We start from the raw sequence: 19,295 nt of genomic DNA on the forward strand, positions 1-19,295 counted from the left end.
GGCATCCTTGTTTGGCTCCAAGTTTTAAAAGGAATACTCCCAGCTTTACCCCATCAAGGATGTTAATTTTAGACTTATTATATTCTTTGTCAGATGAAGGAAATTTGCTAAGGGTTTAAGAGCTTTTTTTTTTTTTTTCCCCTAAATTCAGGTGGGGTGTTTAGTTACATCAAATATATATAAATTTTATCTGTTAAGGTGATTATTTAGTCTTTTTCTTTGAATCTGTCGATGTGGTGCGTGGCAGGCACAGAGTTTCTCACGTGAAGCCACTCGTGCCAGGGCCATAATAGCGAACACTGACGATGAAGGCCCGGACTTGACACTATTTTATTCATCCGTTTCCTTCCTTTCCCAAACCTTGTCTGCTTTCGATAGCACGTTGCCATCAGCCTCATGGAATGAGTCAGGATCCGTTCTCTCTTCCGCATCCTCTGTCCCACAGGAAACGCTCTCCGAGCCCAAGGCCGTCCCGCTTCTCTGTCGCTCTCGAGTCTGTTCCGTGAGGTCCTGTGTTTTGAGGGACGTCTCCGCCTGTCCAGGCTTTCGGCCGTGGTGGCACGGGGAGCTGGCCGTCCGCGGTGGCGGGAGCCTCTGCGCCACCCAGAGCCCGTGCCCTTCTGCCCGTGCGTTGTCCGGCCGGTCCCTTCTGCCTCGACCAGGCTTTCCGGAGGTCGGCCCCGGTCGCCAGGGCCTTTGACGTCGTCGTTGCTCTCTTCTGCGCAGCTTCGATTTTTCGAGGGCTTTCTGCTTGTTATCAGCTCCTCACACATCCCCGCTTCTGCGTTACCCGCTCGTTCTTTCTCCGAATGTCTAAAGGCGGTCGCTCCGCCCGTGGACCGTCAGCCGGTCCATCTTTCTGACGTCAGCACCTCGAGGGGCCACGTCCTCCTTGGAGGGCCACCCCGGTGCTGTGATTTGTCATGATGCCTTTGCTGTCCAGTTTTAAAGTGATTATCCATCTTGCCTTTTCCTCTGGCCCAAGAGGTATCGAGAAATGAATGGTAAAATTTCTACATGCACGGGGATTTCATATCAGCGCTTTTTCATTATTTTCCAACAGAAGCATTTTATTTAGAGCATTGCTCTCGTGTGAAATTTGTCCGGGCTTGCTTAATGGCTCAGAGCGTTCCATTTCTGTAAGTTTTCCGTGCGTCCTTGAGAAGACGGTGCCTTCTTGAAATACACAGACGTGGATGGTTCTGTTGGTGTCCACTAAACCAAGCTCATTAACTGGGTGATTCACATTTTCCGTACCTCTCCCTTTTGGGGTCTGCCTCGCCGCTCATAAATCGAGAGAAATATGTTGACATCTTGTGCAACCTTGCTGAGTTTGTAAATGTCTCCCTGCAGCCCCGTAAATGTTTGCTTTATGTATTCCATGGCTCTTTTTCTAGGTTGCATACAAGTTTAGGATGGAGAGATCATCTTGGTAAATTGAAGCTTTTAGTTTTGCGAGGCGACCTTGTCCATCCCCCACGGTGCTTTTTATCTGCAAACCCACTTCGTCTGCCATCAGTGGATCTCGTCCAGCTTTCTTTTGATGAATGTTTTCATGATATATTTGCTATTCTTTCATTCTTGGTATTTCTGTGCCTTTATGCTTTTGATATGTCTTTTGTAATAACATAGGGCTGGATGTGAAAATCCATTGCGACAACCCGTTCTTTCCCTGGCTGAGCTTCAGTCCTTGTGGATCTGTTTGCTCTTTTTGGGGGCCACATCCGTGACATGCAGAAGTTCCCGGGCCAGGGCTCACTTGAGCTGCTGCAGGGACAATGCCAGATCCTTCACCCCCTGCATCACAGGAGAATTCCCTCATCTTTTTGATTTCTGGTTATTTTTTACAGTTGCTTTGGAGTTCCTGTTGCAGCTCAGTGGGTTAAGAGCCTGACATAGCACCTGTGAGGATGTGGGTTTGATCCCTGACCTCACTCAGTGGGTTAAGGACCTGGTGTAGGTCACAGATGCAGCTTGGATCCAGTGTTGCTGTGGCCGTGGCACAGGCCTGTAGCTGCAGCTCTGATTCGACCCCCAGCCCGGGACCTTCCATATGCCGCAGGTGCGGCTGTAAAGAGAAAAGCAAAGAAATAGTTGCTTTATGTTTTCGTACTAAAGTTCTTAGCTTTTTGTTTGGAAAAAAATTTCGAATTCCATAAACATGGCCCAGCTAGGCCACAGAACTCCCCTGTCCCTTCAGCCACGCTCCCCAGTCCCTGGTGCGTTTTTGCCTGATAATCACTTAATGGCCATGATGCCCATCGACCCTTGACACCTCAGCCTGGCATTACCAAGGGCCCAGATGCCCTCCTGCCTAACCGTCCAGCCAATAATTTGACCCTGATCAAATATTGCTGTCGAATCACTGACTCCATTCAAGGGGTCTGATTATTCCAAAAACATTCTTTAACGACCAGCCTTCGAATCCAGGTTCTTGTGTGGTCTCTGTAACCCACTGAGTTTTAAAAAATTAGTTTGTCTTTTCTTATACTTTGTTCTTATATCTTTAGTTTGTTTCCCTTGAAATGTTGCCTTGACAGTGTGGCCCTGCCTTGGTGGTGAACTCAGCACTTGAGCTCGGGTTGCCGCCTTGGACTCCCTGCTGTCCCGGCCCCCTGGAGGGCTTCCTTTTCGCCGAGCCTGGGCTGTTGGGACGTGAGCCGCTGGTGCTGTTCGGAGCTGACACGGCCCGGGTCACGTCACCGTTACCAGTCTCTCCTTTATTCCAGACCTCCTGGCCCTTCGTTCTTTCTGGCGGCTGTCCTTTGGGACAAGTCTCCCTGGCACACGGTGACCGGTTTTGTTGTCTTCAATGCCTTCCACACGGGGGTGCCGGGTCCGGGGTGCCGGTGCGGGCCTCGTGTCCCTGCAGGGCCGGCTGCTCCCGGGTTGCTCTCAAGGAGCCCAGTGTCCACCTGCCTTCTTGTTTGAGGGTCTGGCTTTTCTCCCCAGTCGGCGGGCGATCTGGATTTTGTATTTAGTGTTTCGCAGTCTCCCAAGATGCGTCCGTGGGGGCCTGCGCGCGTGAGGCCCAGAGAGCGGCCGCTGCCGGCCTAGCGCGGGCCGCCGCCCGCCTCCCGGTCGTTCTGGGGGCTGATGGGCCGGCTAGCCCCCCACCTGCACCCCGAGCCTCTCCGTCTCTCGCCTGTTTCCGGCCGCCGTGTGTCTTGTGGGACGGCGGCCGATTCATTGGGACACGCCTGTCAGTGTACAGTTGGGTCGCATCTTCTGCGTAACTTGTCAGCTCTCTTTCACGTCAAAAATTGTGGTTTTCATTTCTCAAGGTTCATTTCTTGCTCAGATCCTGTTTGTTCTTCGTGACCCCCGTGGCCTCTTTAGGACTGTATCCCGCATCCTTGAGACATCTGGGCCGTGGCTTCCCATTTCCATCGTCTTGGCTGTCTAACCTATGTCTTGACCTGTCTGCCTTCGTCCTTGTTTGGTGATGTTTGATTATGAGTCCGTGGCCTGGCTTGGCTGGAATGGGGGTGGTTCTCCTCCAGTGAGCGTTTCCTTCTGCTCTGCCGGCCACCGGGGCCACTGCCGTGTCATAAGCACATCTGTAAATCACGGGCGCCGCATCTCCCTCCCCAGACTCCGGGCTCCCCTTGGGTCCTTTTGACCTGAAGCCAGAGGCAGCCCCCGCAGAGTGTGCTTCTGGCTGCGGCGAGCAGGCCGGGGCGGGGCCTCGCGCGGGTCCAGGGGAGGGGCGGCCCCTCTGTTTTCCTTCTCTTCTCCTTGAATAGGGTGGGGGGGGTCGATGTGGCCCCTTGTGGGGGGTGGGGGGTGATGGGGCCGGGGAGGAAGAGTCCTTGTCTCCGAGAGACTCCGTTCTCATCCCGTGGGGGTCGTTCTGCCCCCGGCTCTGGGCTCAGCGCTCCGAGAGCGCGTGCTTGGGCCTGGCCGTGACCTCGGTTTGGAAGAGGAGCCTGAGGCTCAGCGTTTGAGACCGGCCAGGGTCACAGAGCCATAGGAGGCGGCCCGGCTGGTCCCCAGTTGGAGGTCTTCCCCAGCAGGAGAGTGGAAGCCTGGGGCCGCCATGGGGAGGCGCAGAGCAGCAAGCTCGCTGCCCAGCCTGCCGTCTGCCAGGGTACCTCTCCCTCTGCTCCCACCTTTGGGTGCTCTGGGCTGGGTTCCTGGGGGAGGGGGCCAGGCTGCGGGGGCTTTGAGGACTCACACTTGGCACAGGGACTGGACGGGGACCAACCCCCCCCTGGGCTCCTCGGGGCTTCTCGCTCGCGCCTGTGTGCGCCTGCCTCAGGGCCTTTGCTCTGGCTGTTCCCGCTGCCCAGCCATGCTTCCCAAGGCCCTCTCTTGGCCCAGATGTCTTCCCAGGGGCCCCCATCCTGGGGCCTTTTGAAGTCCTCCACCCGCCCTCCCGCCCCACCTCTGCTTTCGCTGGGGCACCGTTGTCTTCCTCCCTGGCACCACCCCCTTCGGGCTGATTTATGGATTGTGTTTCTTGCTCACATGTGCCCCCCCTTCGCCCCCAGCAACCAGCGCTGCCCCTCGCATTCACTCTGTGCCCCAAGCCTGCAACAGTGCCTGTCTCAGATGCTCAGTGCTGGGGAACCGGCCTGGGTTTGGCACATGACGAGTACTCGGGATACTGTTTATTGTCACTCTTCTCAAGGATTCTGCCCAGGGCCTGGGGCAGAGTAGGGCTTCACACGTGGCAAGGACAGGCCATTGTCCCTGGGGAGCGGGAAGGGACCCTCGTCCCGAGCTCATGACCGGCTCTGTCCGGATGGAGCTGGCCTGGGCGTGAGCCGGTTCAGGGACAAAGTCAGGGTGACCTTTGGCAGCAGAGCAGGAGCAAACCCATACGGGGACGAGCCGCGAGGGGACAGAGCCCCAGCTCCCACCCAGTGGCGAAGGCTCCTTCTGGGACCTGGGCGGCCTGGACAGTGCCCCACCCCCAGGCTCTGCAGGACCTTGGACTGGTGCTCTGGCCTTTCCAGTGCCCCCTTTCCCACCTGCCCTCAGGCCCTGGCATCTCCTTCAGGGACCCTTTTCCTGGCCCCGTGCCTCCTGTCCCATCCCCAGGCCTGGCCAGTGCCCGGCAATTCTGTGCCTCCACTGACCAGCCTCCCCGAGAGTCTGCGGGGCCCAGAGGAGTTGGACAAGCACTGCCCTGGCAGGAGTGGCATCTGTAGAGCTCAAGCAGCCCAGCGCCTCCCTGGCCAGTGATCTGGAGTCTGGGAAGGCTTCCTGGAGAAGGTGCCACCGGAGCTGTTTGTGCGATTGAGAGAAAGCAAGACGGGGTGGGCATTCTGGCAGGAGAGGCCGGGGGAGGAGGGCGCTCTGGGCATGGGCAGAGGAGAGGGAGCCCGTGGGGGTGTGGGCATGTGCCGGGAGCAGCGCAGCCTCTGGGCCCTCTGCAGGGTGGGCCTCCCAGGGGGAGAGGGGTCCTGGGAGCCAAGGGCAGGGGTGCAGTGTCCACACAGGGCGTCCCTTCTCCCTTTCCCTTTGTCTCAGCCCTGCCTGGGCAGCCCCTGTTGGGTGGGGCCGAGCCGCTGGCTGGGTAAGCTCTGGACCAGGGCGGGAACTCAGCTAGTGGGGGATGAAGGAGTCGGGGGCAGAGGGGACGTCGGGTGTGGCGTGGGGTCTGTGTCAGCAGAGAGGCCAGGGCGCAGGGCTGAGGTGTCCGGCAGCCAGCGGGAGCGAGCGCCTGAAGGGCTGCCTTGTTTGGACGTTTGTCTTTGTTACAGACGCTCTTTGCAGCCCAAACACAAACCCTAAAAGTCAAATAGAATGTCCCCATGATCCGCCTCCAGAGGAAGCATGGCTGACAGCAATGCCAATGGTCCGGGGGGCTCGGCGGCCGGCTGTGCCCTGACCACTCCCAGTTAGCGGCCTCGGGCACGTCTGAGAGTGCCTGTCCCCTGCGTGCAGCCCCCGGTGTGATTGCTGGGCCCCCGGTGATTGCTGGGCCGAGGAGCCCGTTCGGAGCCTGCTGGCTGTTGTCCGGCGCCTTTGAACCCAGAGGAGGTCCCACCGGTGGACCCCGCCCCCGACGGCAGGAGCGCCCTGACGGCAGGCTTGGATCAGCTGCCTCTGCGCCTCTGCCAGGCTGATTCGTGGCTGCCACACCTGGGTACCAGGCCGGGTGAACTTCACAAGCAAGACCTTCTGTTTGAGGGGCCGACTAGCAGGGCGACCGCTGCAGGCCGTTGTCCGGCGCCTTTGAACCCAGAGGAGGTCCCACCGGTGGACCCCGCCCCCGACGGCAGGAGCGCCCTGACGGCAGGCTTGGATCAGCTGCCTCTGCGCCTCTGCCAGGCTGATTCGTGGCTGCCACACCTGGGTACCAGGCCGGGTGAACTTCACAAGCAAGACCTTCTGTTTGAGGGGCCGACTAGCAGGGCGCCCGCTGCAGGCCTGGCACCCGACAAATACTGTGCCCCTGGGCACCCCTGAGGGACACGCGGAGGCCTGTCTCCTGGCCCCTTCACCCCAGTAAGCGGGTCTGGAGCCCGGCCCCCTCTGTCCACACTGCCCAGGATGTGTGTCCTGGGACACAGAACCCCTAAATCAAGTTATAATTCTGAAATTCCCCCACAGGATGTGCCCATCTCATAATGATAGTGTGTGTAGTCCACCTAGAAAACATGGTGTTTTGATGCTAACACTTAAGAAACAATCCGTTGCACACCCATCCGTCCAAATGGCTCCGGTTTTGAATAATTCTTTTGAAATAGAGTCTAAATATATACAAATAGATGTTTCTGAGATGTCGTGGATTCTGCATACATTTGCATGAGAAGTGGCTTCTGAGAAACCAGGTGGGAGCTGGATGGCTTCTGAGGAGGGGACCAGGGGTACAGGGGACCGGGGTACAGGGGACTGAAGAGACTGGGGTACAGGGGACCAGGGGACCAGGGTACAGGGGTACTGGAGGGTGGGGTACTGGGGACCAGCATGCAGGGGACTGGGGTACAGAGATCAGCACGGTGTGCCACCCAGTCCCCTCGGTTGGACCCTGTGTGAGTCATTGCCCTTCTCTGGGCTTTGTCCTCCCAAAGACTTGGGGGTCAGCCCCCAGGGTTCCTGCAGATGGTGGGCAGGGCTGGTGGGGGGACTTGATCCCACCGAGTCCACGGTGCCCTCCCCTCCTCACCCCGCCTCTCCCTCCCTGCTCCCTCCCCCCCCCTTTGGATCCCCTGGCTGCTGGAGTTGGGGACTCCAGGGTCCAAAGGCTTTCTAGCCACCAGATCACGGGGCAGGGAGCCCAGAAAGACGAGGCGGCCTGAGGTCTCAGCATATGTCAGAGGCGAGGCAGGACCCAGGCCTCCTCCTCCAGCCCTGGTCCCTGGAAGCGGTCCAGGCTTTGTGTACCCTGCCGTCCATGGGCCCTGCTGACGTGGGACACCTGTGACAGAGGCTTCCCTTGAATTCTAGGCTGAAAGGACAGAGAAACGAGCCGTGCTGGCTCCAGGCGGGCACCTACCTTCAGAGAACCCTGGGGGGTGGGGGGCATCCTCCTTGAATTCTAGGCTGAAGGGACAGAGAAACGAGCCGTGCTGGCTCCAGGCGGGCACCTACCTTCAGAGAACCCTGGGGTTGGGGGGCATCCCCCTCAGTTGTCACATCAGGGCTCAGAGAGGGGAGGCGACTGCCCGAGGCAGCCCAGAGGGGCTGGTGTGGGCTGAAGAGCCAGGCCCAGGGTGGGTTACCCTGGAGGAAGTAAGAGGGTGGGTGGGGCTGGGGGAGCTGGCAGGCTGGGGTGGCAGCCTCCCAGCGCCCTCCAAGTTGCTTCCCTGTGTCCCTGGGGTGTGTGTTTTTTTTTACGTGGCCATTACTAGGCCAGGACTTTCTGTGGCTGAGGAGCTGGAGAGCAGCTGGCAGGGGACCTTCCAGGCCCTGCTCCCCGACGGCCACCAGATGGGGAGTGGGGGAAGCACAAGGGCTGGACTCCACACCCCACGCCCACCAGGCCCATCCCAGACCTCCGCGGAGGGGTGCCTCCTGCCATAGGGGAGCAAAGCTGCAGGTGCAGCCAGCAGGTGGAGGGGCAGGGCCTGGGGGCCTGCAGGGGCTGGAGGGGCTGGAGGGACTGGGGACCCTGGAGGGCTGGTCTCCCTGGAGGGCGCCCCCACCACCTCCAGGTCCCCTGTGACCGCTCGCGGGGGTGCCGCCTGGCGCTGCTTTCGTCCTCTCCCAGGACCCCGTTACTTGTCAGAAGTTTCCCTCCATGCCCTGCGCCGACTCTGTTTCTTTTTGTTGCATTTTGCGTCCTGTGGGATGAGGGTGCGCCCCAGCTGTCTGGGGTGCCTGGTGTACACCTACACTTCAGGCCGGGGCGCTAGCATGCCGCGTCCCTGGCTGTGAGCTGCCATGAGCTTCCCTGGGGTCACGCCTTCCCTGGCCTGGTGGGTCTTTCGAGAAAGCTCTCCCGCCAGGGCTGAGGGCCCATGATGCTGATGCCACCCCGACATCTGACCTCTGCTCTGACCCCCAGGGCTGGGTCCCAGAGCCTGGCTCTCAGAGAGGGAGCAGCCTGGCCCCCCTGCCTTCCCTGCCTGCGGCCCTGCTCGAATGGGGCCGTGGGAGCCAGGTCCCCATTCTCATGGTGGCCGAGCCCCTCTGCTGGCCCCAGGGTCACCTCCTTCCTCTGCTCAGCCAGGCCCACCCCCTACAGCCTCGAGGCCTTAGTTGCTGCCTCCCCGGGTGCAAATCCCGGACACTCATTTCCGTGGGAGGGGAGCTGGCACCTGTGTGTGTGCCCATTGGACGTGCTGGCGTGTCCACCCTTCCTTGCTGTGGACACAGCCTGTGGAGCCTGCGGGCCGTGTCCGCAGAGCCCTACGGACCCCACGGCCAGGATGGCTGGTTCGCTCGCTCCTGTTGGGCATCTCACTCCCACTGCCCTGCCAGGCTTGGGGCAGCGATCGTGGGAAGAAGGCCAGTTCTGTGCAGAGGGAGGCGGGGCCAGGAACCCCGGAGCCAGGCCCTAGTGCAGCCTGGGGCATCCTGCAGGGGGCGAGGTTGGAGTGGGGTTTTGAAGAGCGAGCAGGAGTTTTCTAGGGGAGGAGGCAGAGGGAGGGACCTGCGGAAGGCCCCGCAGGGTGGGACGTGCTGAGCAAGCCCCCTTCCCACAGTGGGGCAGGGCCGGGCGGGGCGGGGCGGCCAGGCCAGTGGGACCGGCATGGAGGCCGCGGCTTCACTGACATCGCTGCTCTACTCAGCCAGCGACTATTTTTTTGCTTTTTGCGGCTGTGCTCGCAGCATATGCAGGTTCCCGTGCTAGGGGTCCAATTGGAGCTGTAGCTGCCGGCCTACGCCAGAACCACGGCCACTCGGGATCCTCGACCCGCGGAGCGAGGCCAGGGATCGAACCTGCAGCCTCATGGTTCCTAGTCAGATTCGTTTCTGCTGCGCCACGAGGGGAACTCCCCAGCCATCGAGTTCATTCACCAATTACTGCACCAGGACGGCTCCTGACCCCGCACAGCTGAAGTAATTGGGCCCCAGTCAAGAGCGTAATTCAGGTTAATTGGCTCCCCACCGCCAGCCCCCATCCGTCAAGCGTGGGGCTGTCGTTTAAAGGGTGATTAATTGGCTGGCGGCTGTCAGCCGGGTTCGCGGAGAGCTGGGCGGGAGGCAGGGCTGCGGTCCCCTTGCAGCCTCCCCGCCCCGTCCCATGGGTGCTCCCCCGCTTTTCCCTCCTGTCGGGTCCCCGGGCGGCTTTGCCCCCACGTCACTGCCGAGGACCGCGGTCCCGCTGTGCTTCCTGAGCCTCGGCGTTTGCACCTCTGAGATGGGTGTGCTCGGCCCTCGCAGGGCTGTCCTGAGGGTGTGGTCAGCGCAGAGCACCCGGCACCTCCCCACGGGGCTGCTCAGTGTCCTGGGAGCCCCTGCGTGGAGCGTGTACCCCAGTGGCCCTTGTGACCCCCCCGTGGGAAGGGGGAGCAGGCCCCGGGCAGGGGGCTGGGGGACTCTGGGCCGTCCACCAGGCTTGCTCCCCCACAGTGACCTGTGGCCCTGGCTGGACGTGCCCAGAGTAGGGCTCACCGCCTCTGGAGCCACTGGCAGCTGCGACAGTGTCTTTGTGGGGCCGCCGCCTCCACTGCAGAACGTGACGGCTGTGATGGACCCGCAAGCCCACTGGCCTTTGGGCCCTCGCACCGCCGGCCCAGCTCCTGGGAGGGCAGGAGCAGGGCCTGAGGGCACACAGGGCAGCCTGGGGTGAGCAGGGTGGAGGTGGACTGGCAGCTGCGCTCCAGGGGGGTGCCCAGGGCTGGACTGGAGAAAGCCCGAGATGCCGCTGGGCCCGCGAACTGTCAGAAGGCCCCTGGCACTGGGACCGTTGCTGCTCCCCCGGGGCAAGCGGAGGGGGTGGACCTGTCTGTCACTCAGCTTGGGCTGCTGTGACCGACGCCACAGACGGGGTGGCCGAAGCGGTGGAGGCCAGAGGCCGAGGTCACGGTGGTGGGGGTGGCGGGGGTGCTGCCGAGGCGGGGAGGAGAACCCTTTGCTCCAGCCTCTGTCCTGGCTCGTGGGCGGCCGGCCGCGTGTTCACCGCTGGCTCTGCGCACGTTGCCCTGCTCGGAAGGACAGGTGACCTCGCCGTCAGGTGACCTCATTAACTTGGTGACCCCTGGAACGGCCCCATCCTCAAACGAGGCCCTGGGTTTAGGATTTCAACTTGTCTGTTTGGGGAACACAGTTCAGCCTGTAAGGCTGGACGCCCCCGTTTGTTTCCCGGCGACCCCCTCGGCTCTCTGTCCTTCTGACCCCTGGGCCGGGCAGTGCCCGCTGGGTGAGGCCATGAGAGCCTGAGGTGGCCTCCCAGCGGGGAGGGGAGGGGTTTGGGGGCCTGGGCCCCCCATCCACCCCGCAGCCCCCGCCTGGGCCCCCGGCCTCCAGCCGTGCCGATGAGCTGTGCCAGCTCCCAGCGCCTTGACGGCCCTTCCCGGCCCCTCTCCGCTGTGGGGCAGCGCTGTCACCAGGAACGCGCATCGCACGTCCTCCTCCCTTCACCACAAAGTCACGGACGTGGCCCGGACATTCTCCTCGGGGCTGGAAAGGTCAACCCATCAGTCAGGTGCTGTCCAGAGGTGGCCGCCTGCTCCCGGGATCTCACAGAGGGGCTCCGGTCTCACTGGCTGCTCCTGGGGGAGCAGGTGGGGCCTCTGCCCCTGCGGAGGCCAGCAGAAGGGCCTGTCTGCCCCCGCCCTGCCCCCGCCCCATCCTGCTCAGCTGCTGGGACTGCGCTGGGTTGAGGATGCAGCTCGCAGCTCTGGCCGCAGGAGCTGGTTCCCCCACAGGAGCTTCCTCCCTGTGGGGGAAGCGGCAGGTGCTGGGGGGCAGGAGCAGGGAGGCAGGGGATCTGCCTTGTGCCAGGAGGGGCGTGGGCCAGGGCTGCAGAGCGCCTCATCAAAGGCCTGCCTCCGCCCCCACCATATGTCCTAGCCTGAGCATCTGGCGGCCCCTGGGCCCTGCCTGTCATCCCCTGCCTGCCTCTTCCCCTTGAAGTGGAGAAACGCAGCATGCTTTGCGGGTGGCGGGGGCTTGGCAGAGGCTGGGCCTGGCCACGAGGGCCCTGGGATGTCCCTGCCACCCACCTCCTCTCAGGTGGCCTCTCTTGCCTCTCCTGGGGTCGTTCTCCACTCCTCCAGGGTCCCTTCAGCTGCTCGCTCGGCTCCCAGCTTCCCTGCTTCCCTCCTCTTCACCCTGGAGGTGGGCGTGGAGGGGGGACGTGGGGGACCAGGGAGGGACAGGCCCGAGCACGGATCACACCCAAGAGGCCCTTGGCCGTCAGCCAGTGCAGGGCCGGCCTGAGAGTCCTGGGCTGGCAGGTGGTGAGGACAAGGCAGTGCCAGGTCCTGTCGCTGGGCTCTGCCTGGGCCGTACATTTGGAGCTGGGACCCCAGAGCCGTGACTGAGGACTGGTTTGAAGCCGGCCCTGCCTGACCCCAGCGCGGGTGGTTCACGGGGGCTCCGTCCACGTGGGTCCTAGTTTGGGGACCTGGGTACGCGAAGAGGCTGGGGACACTCAAGGACACATCTCGCTGGACTCTTGGCCCTTCTGGGAGCTGTGTGGACTGTTACCCGCGGGCTCTGCTGGGCGCTGTGTTTGAATCCTGACTCTGCAATTCAAGACCTGCCCATTCTCTGGGCATCCACCGTCCTGTGCCGACAGGACCCTACCCCTGCCACCCCGCAACTGTCATGCCGTCGGGCCATGGCCCGTGAGTGAAGAGTGGAAAAGAGGCTGTCCTGCTGTCCCCGGTCCTGAAGGGCCCCTGGCTCAGTGTCCCTTTCCAAGGCCAGACCCTGGCCTTCCCCCTGCCTGGAGGGTTGGGGTTCTTGACCCCCGCCTCCTGCCCCAGCTGGGAGCTCCCCGAGGGCTGTGTCTGAGTCCCTCAGGCCCCTCCCTGTCCCCCCACACAGTTGGCATGTCTGCGCAGAGTGTGCCTTGTGACAGTAGCTGGGGGTGGGGAGGGACAGGGAGGCCTGAACCTCAGGTCCTCTCACACTGGCTGTGGTGCCCGGGGCAGGTCACTTAACCTCCCTGAGCCCTGGGTCCTGGCCTAGAGCACAGGTGGCAATACCTATTCCCAGGCTGGGGCCAGAGCTGTTCTGATGATGGCTGGGCTAGTTGGGACTGCTCCCAAAGTGACCCCGAGGCAGCTGAGATGGAGGCTGGTCAGCCATCTGAGACCCCACCCTGGGCCCAATGCCCCCCAAACCAGAGGGCAGCGCCCCCTGCTCCAAGGACCGCCACTACCCCCGCTCTCCGCTTCTCCGCAGCTGAGTGGGTGTTCCACCCTCAGCCTCCACCCTAGAGTCTGGAGGCACCTATGGATGGATAGACAGGTGGACAGACAGGCAGGTGGACAGGGAGGTGGGTGGACAGACAGGCAGGTGGACAGACAGGCAGGTGGACAGATAGGCAGATGGAGGGCGGATGGAATAATGGATGGTGAGTGAGTGACCAGCCCCGGCAGCCACCTAATGGCTCAGGTGGGCAGCCTGGGCACTGGCCTTGCTGTGTCACTTCCCACGGACATCCCATCTCAGCCAGGTTCTCAGGACTCCGTCCCGGTCTGGCCTCTGCCCCCCGAGGTCCCGGTTCTGCTCCAGGCGCCTGTCCTTCTCGGGGTCGGTCTCCCCTTTCCCGCCCGTCCTCCTCTTTGCTTCCTAAGCGGTCTCTTCGCTGACGCTCTCAACCTGTCACACGCCTGCTTCACATTCCTCACCGTCCTTCTTCTGTCTCAGGGGTGCTGTCTGAACCCCTCTGTGATCGGCAGGCCGGTCCCCCATCTCCCTCCCCGGCCCCCTACCCGCTCCAGCCCCTTGCTGACCCGCCAGATTACTTGAAGCCCCAGGTTCTCCCTGGGTCTCTTGCCCGCTCCTGGCCTGTCTGGGGAGTCACAGCCCCTCGGCCCGGGGCCTAGAGGAGGCATGACCCGCTTCACCGAGCGCCCCCGCCGTGGGCCGCCTGCACAGCTCTGTCTTCTCCGCCTTCACGGGGGCCCCGTGAGTGGTTAAGTGAGTAGGTAACCACAGGGACGCACGGGAGTGGGAGGACCCCCGCCACATACGGTCCAAGCGTCATCTTCATCTTCCACGTGTCCCCGGAGCCCATGCCCTCATCCTAAGCTTTCAGAAGAATCCAGGGCCCCAGAAAGGACGCGCCTAAACCCCCAGCTCCAGGGCGAGCCGGGAACCGAACACCGGCCGCCGCCTCCGGGGCCGCATCCCTCCCACGGGCTCCCACCTCCTCCCCATGCGCCGGGCTCCAGGGCCGGCCCAGAGCCCCCCGCAGGGGTCAGGTTCTGCCCGGGCCCTTCCCCAGGGTGGGCCCAGCCCCCTGCGAGCCCCCGGGGTTGGGGCTGGGGGCCAAGGCCTAAGGATTACCCGTTTCTCTCCCAGCTCCAGAGACGCAAGCTTAAGTGCTACTTCCTGTCGGCCGGGGTCACCGTCCTGCGGGCCGTCAGCCTCGTCATCACCACCTCTGCCCGAAAGTGAGGCCCTGGGGTGAGCGCCCCCCGCCCCCACCCCATCCATCGCCCGCCCGCCCTCCTTGTACCCCTCCGTTCAGCGTCCCCTGTCTGTGGCAGCGCGGGCTAGGCCTTGGCTGCCAGTGGTGATCAAGGCGGGGCTGCCCTGTGCTCCCGGACCGCACAGCCTTGGGGCGGACTCGCCTGACGCTCCCTGGGGAAGCCCTGACTTCCACAAGGTCATGGCTGGCAAGGCACCTGGGACAGTCGTGAGCAGAGCGTGGGGGGCCGTGCAGGGGCCACGCTGGGAGCCCAGGGTGGGCAGTGGCCCCTCGTGGGGGTTGTCAGGGAGCTCCCCGGGCTCCTGGAGATGGGAGGGAAGGGGTGCTGAGACACCTCTGGGACGGGGGGCTGGGCCAGGGCCTGGGACGCTGATGGGGACAGAGTGCCTGCAGTGCCTGGAGTGACCACGGAGCCCTGCGCGCTGAGCAGGTGTCTGTGTGGTCGCCGCCCCGTAACGATTAGGGGATTAGGTTAAGACTCAGTGGCTGAAACAACAGCGTTTACTGTCTCAGTTCCTGCGGGGCAGGAATTGGGAGGCAGTCCAGCTGGGCAGCGCTGCTCAGGGTCTCTTGAGGTGCAGACAGACGTCGGCCGGGCTGCATCTTCTGAGGCCCTGCCGGGGCTGGAGGGGCCGGTTCTGAGCTTCCCCTAGAGTGAGGGCTCCCGGAGGGCCAGGCTGACGCCGCCCTCGCTCTGCTGCTCCCTCAGATCCAGCCCCACTGTGAGGCTGGCTCTGTGCCCAGGCCACCCACAGGGGCAGGCAGGGATGAGGGAGGGGTTGGGGCTACTGGCCCCCAGGTGGGCGGTAGACAGTAGGCGGACTGCGGCAGTGGCTGGAGGGGCGGTCAGGGCTCGGGCGCCTTGGGGGCCCAGCTTGGCGCTGGCCCAGCGCGTCTCCTCCGGGCGTCCTGGTGGCCAGTGCTGGGTCCAGCTCGGGAAGGAGCAGGCAGGCTCTGTGGCCGCTGGTGGGTGTACCCTGCCATCGTCACCTGCGATCCCCGCCACAGCTTGTGACAGTGTCTGGGGTGGGGCCAGAAGGGGAGCGCCATGGACAGTCACTGCAGTCTGGAGCCCTCGCAGAGGACATGCTACACAGCTGGCCCCCGAGGCTGGGGCTCCCGGATTCCAGACTTCTCCTGGAAGGGCCCCCAACCCCATGGCAGGAGCCGCCCCGAGGAGGCTGAGATGCAAACTCTGGGTGGGAGCCCTACCTGCTATGCTGTCCAGAGCCCTGTTCCTGCTGGGCTGCCTGTGGCTGGATGACACTGTCCAGAAGGCTGGCCTGGGACCCGCCAGGACGCGAGCAGCCAGCTCCTGGTCTGCGCGGAACTTCGGGGCTGGATTCTTGGAAGGGAGACTCCCAGTTACTGCCGGGCTGCTATGCGTGGGCGTTGCCATCCATGACCTTGAGGGGTCCTCTCCGCCTCCAGAGATGGGTGGGTACCCCGGACTCAGAAGGTCTCAGGTCTCCCCAGGGATGCGCGGGGTGTGGCCTGGCTATTACGTGTCCCCTGCGTCCCCGTGGTCAGCTTGTCCATCTTGTGCTGCAGGACTTCCAGGCGTGAACATGAGGCAAGACACAGGGAGCTCCTGCTGCTAAATTCTAGGCCCAGCAAAAAGGACTCCTGGGGCTTAGAACCTTGGGGTGGAGGGGGTGGCCAGGATGGGGGCAGGATGCGGGCAGGACAGGGGTGCGCCTGCCGTGTGCCTGAGAGGCGCTGTGGCTGCACAGGTGGCAGGCGTGATGCCCTCTGCAGGACCGACTCTTATCCTGCTGCTGCTTCCTGCCCTAGACCAGGTGGCCCTTGGCCAGGGCCCAGGAGCAGTGACCTGTCCCCCTTCCTCCTGCCAGGCCCCCAGGGCTGGAGCACATTAGCCTGAGGAGAAGGCTGAGCCCATAGGGCAGCTGGAGGGGCTTTACGTGTGGGGGCCAGGATGGAAGCCTGTCCCTGAGGGCCCCCTCCCCAATCAAATTTGCCAGTGTGGCCCTGTGTGCAGACAGGCAGGCGCAGCTCTGCCTCGTCCCCAGCCTGCCCGCCCCCGCAGCCCCCAGACCGTGCTGCCGAGGCCATGGGCCTAAAGCCAGCCATCTAACCATTGTGGGAGCAGTGGTGACCATGGCAACAGCAACAACCCCTGTAGCAGGTGGATCTGTGTCTCCCCAAACTGTCCTAACCCCGGAACCCCAGAAGGTGGCCTTCCATGGAAATGGTCCTTGCAGGTGTCACTAGTTAAGGTGAGGTCACGCGGGGCAGGGTGGACACCAGATCCAATGACCAGTGTCTTGGGAAGAAGAGGGGACTCAGAGACAAGAGAGGAGGCCCCGAGAAGACAGATGCAGAGCCCGAGGGACGGGGCCATGGCCGTGGAGCACGAGGAGCCCCCAGAGCCTGGAGAGCAGGAAGGAACCTCTGGGGGGAGCAGGGCCCTACTGACGCCTGATTTCAGATTCTGGCCTCCAGAGCCGGCGAGGACGTCGCTGTTTGGTTCCCTCCCATCCCCGCTCGAGTCCTTTGTGACGGCAGCCCCAGGGCACTGGTGGCACTTCCTGTGTGTGACGCCTGAGGGTGGCACGCGTGTTCCTTGCCAGGTTCTGCAGGGGAAACTGAGGCCCACGCTGTATGCAGGGCAGGGCAGCGTCCCAGCCCGGGGTCCCTCACACGCTGAGGTCCAAAGAAGGGACCGAAGAGGCTGACAGGGCAGGGAGGGCCCCAGGGAGCACCTCAGTGTCCTGATGCCACGTCCCATGTCCCATGTCCTTGTGGGGAAGGGGCTGGTGGGCCCCAGAGGCCAGAGGGAGGAAAGGTGCTGATGCCCTGGGGAGGCCTGCTGGGCGCCGCCAGTGGGCAAGGTGGGGGGGCCTCCCCAGCGCTCCTGTGCCCTGGGGTGGGAATGGGGCTCCCTGCCTGCGCCCTGGGGCGGGAACACTCCCTGAGCACAGGCCCAGTGGGGGAGGGGGAGGGGTGGTGGAGGGGGCGGGGGCGGGGTTGGCCTGAGTTCCCCATTCCTCCAGCCTCTCCTGTTCAGACTTCCCCACCGCCCTCCTTTCTACGGGGTAGGGGGTCAGTCGGAACCACCCAGCCCTCCCACTTCCGCTGGCCTCACCCACACGCACACCCAGATTTGAGCCCACCCCAGGGCAGGGCAGCTCTGTACCCTGAACCCGCCCAGTGCCAGAGAGAACCCAGGAGGCCTTCTTGGCCAGGAGTCCCAGGGCCAGGTCAGCTCATTGAGACCCCATGGGGACAGCTGAGCTCTCTCCCCGGAGTCCCCTGGCTGGAGCAGCCTGGCCACAGCCACAGCCCCCTCCCCTGGGGAGATGGACGGTGAGGCTGAGGCCCAGGAAACATGGCCAGACAGTGGCCCCCTACAGGACCCCCTGGGCACAGAGGGCGAGAGGGGTCTCGGGCGCCTAGCGGCTCAGAGGCGAGTGGTGGGGAGAGAGCGGGGCAGCTGAGACCTGGCCGGACAGCCAGCAGTTCCTGCTCTACCTGCCAGACCGCAGGCCGTCCGGGTTGCGGGGAGGGGGTCTGTGGGTGCCTGTGCAGCCAGGGCAGCCCTGAGCCCACACAGGGACACATCTCCAGCGGGGTCGCAGAGCCGGAAGAGGCCCCGGCCCCGACACCCAGAGACGCGCTCTGGGACCAAGGTCTGGCGGGCGGGCGGCCGGGGCTCCAGGGGGACTCAGGGGCCCGCCCCCTCCCGGGTGGGTTTCAGCAGAGCTGTGGGGCCCTCCTCTGCCTCCCTCCCTGCTGCCGAGTTGCTCTGAGGACAGAGGCGGATAACGGCTAAATATAAACAGCACGTTGCAGAGGGAGAAGCTCTATTCAAAGGCGGGGTTATTATTTCTGCAGAGAGAAGCAGTCCCCGAGGGAGGGGCTCGGGCTCCCTGACGCAGAAAGGGCCCAGACGCCCACAGTGCCCCAGCCTGTTCCTGGGGGGGGGGCCTCCAGGGAGCTCCAGGGTCGTCACCCCTGCCAATGGCCTGGCCACCCCTACCCGACTCACAGCCACGACCTGCCTGGGCTCAGCTACGTCCTGCGCTTGCACACAGGGGCCGGGGGTCGGGGGTGGCATTCAGGACGGGGATGCTCCAGAGTCAGGGAGTGGCGCCCGGCCAGCCTCACTCACCTGCTCAGTTTAGAGCATGAAGGCTCGGCTGGGACCAGGGTCAGGTTCAGAGTGTGTCTGGGGTCGGGACTCCGTGTGGGCCCAGGATCCAAGCCTAGTCTGTGGTCGGGGCTTCCTGAGCCCTGGCGAGCATCTGGGACACCCCGTAGCACAAGCCAGCGCGCCCGCCCCTGTGAAGCCGGCTCCAGGCCCCGACTCCGGGTCTCTGGGTTGGAGCCCAGCCTCTTCCATTCGGCAAAGTCCAGAAGCACCTCCAGGCTGGGCTCCTCCTGGGGATCCTGCAGGTGAAGGTGCGGGGTCGGGAATCCATCCTGAGGTCAGGAAGAGGGAGGTATGGCGAGCCTGGTCCCCATCACTGCCCGTGGCATGGCCCACCCTGATGCCATGTCCTGGGCATGCAGGGCAGAGGGGGCCAGGCTGCAGGGCGGTCAGCACCCCGATCCCCGGGGGCAGCAGGCCCAGCGCACGGGGGACCGGCTGCCCTCGGCTCTTACAGGACGAGGCTGCGGAGCCTGCGGGAGGCGAGTCCGAGGGTCCGAGGGCCCCCGCCCCTCTGGCCTCCTGGCCGCCCATGACTGCAGCGCCTGTGGCCTCAGCACCTCTTTGCAGCTGAACTTGGCTCGCTGTGGACCTACTGTGGGACGGGAGCTCTCTGGGTCCCAGGCCTGGCTCCTCACTGGCTCCCTGTTGGAGTCGCAGGCGGAGCCTCGGCAGATAGAAAATTGCAGTATCCGAGCAACAATCAATGAAGTATTTTTCATGAGCACAAAAAATTTCAGGGGCTAAATGGAGGCTCATAGCAAATCATGTTTTTAATGTTTTCTGAAAGCCGTGAAATATCGACCTGGAAGCCACTGATTTCCATTTGGGAGGCGAGGGTGGGATCTCACCTCCAGGCTTCTCTGCACATGTGTCTCATCTGTGTGTGTTGTGTGTGTGTCTCTGGGTGTGTGTCGTGGGTCTGCAGGTATGTGCACATGGCGAGGTGGCGGGGGTGTGGGGGGAGACCCCTCTACAGCGCCCCCTCCCCACCCAGAGGCTGCCGTGTTGGGACAAGCACATCACCGTGGCAGGGCAGGGCAGCTGTGCTCTTACGCGTGTGTCATTCCTGGAGCACACAGTAGGAGCTTTACACAGGTGGGCCGCATTTCA

The sequence above is a fragment of the Phacochoerus africanus genome, chromosome 6, assembly GCF_016906955.1.
Source record: "Phacochoerus africanus isolate WHEZ1 chromosome 6, ROS_Pafr_v1, whole genome shotgun sequence".
Lineage (NCBI taxonomy): Eukaryota > Metazoa > Chordata > Mammalia > Artiodactyla > Suidae > Phacochoerus > Phacochoerus africanus.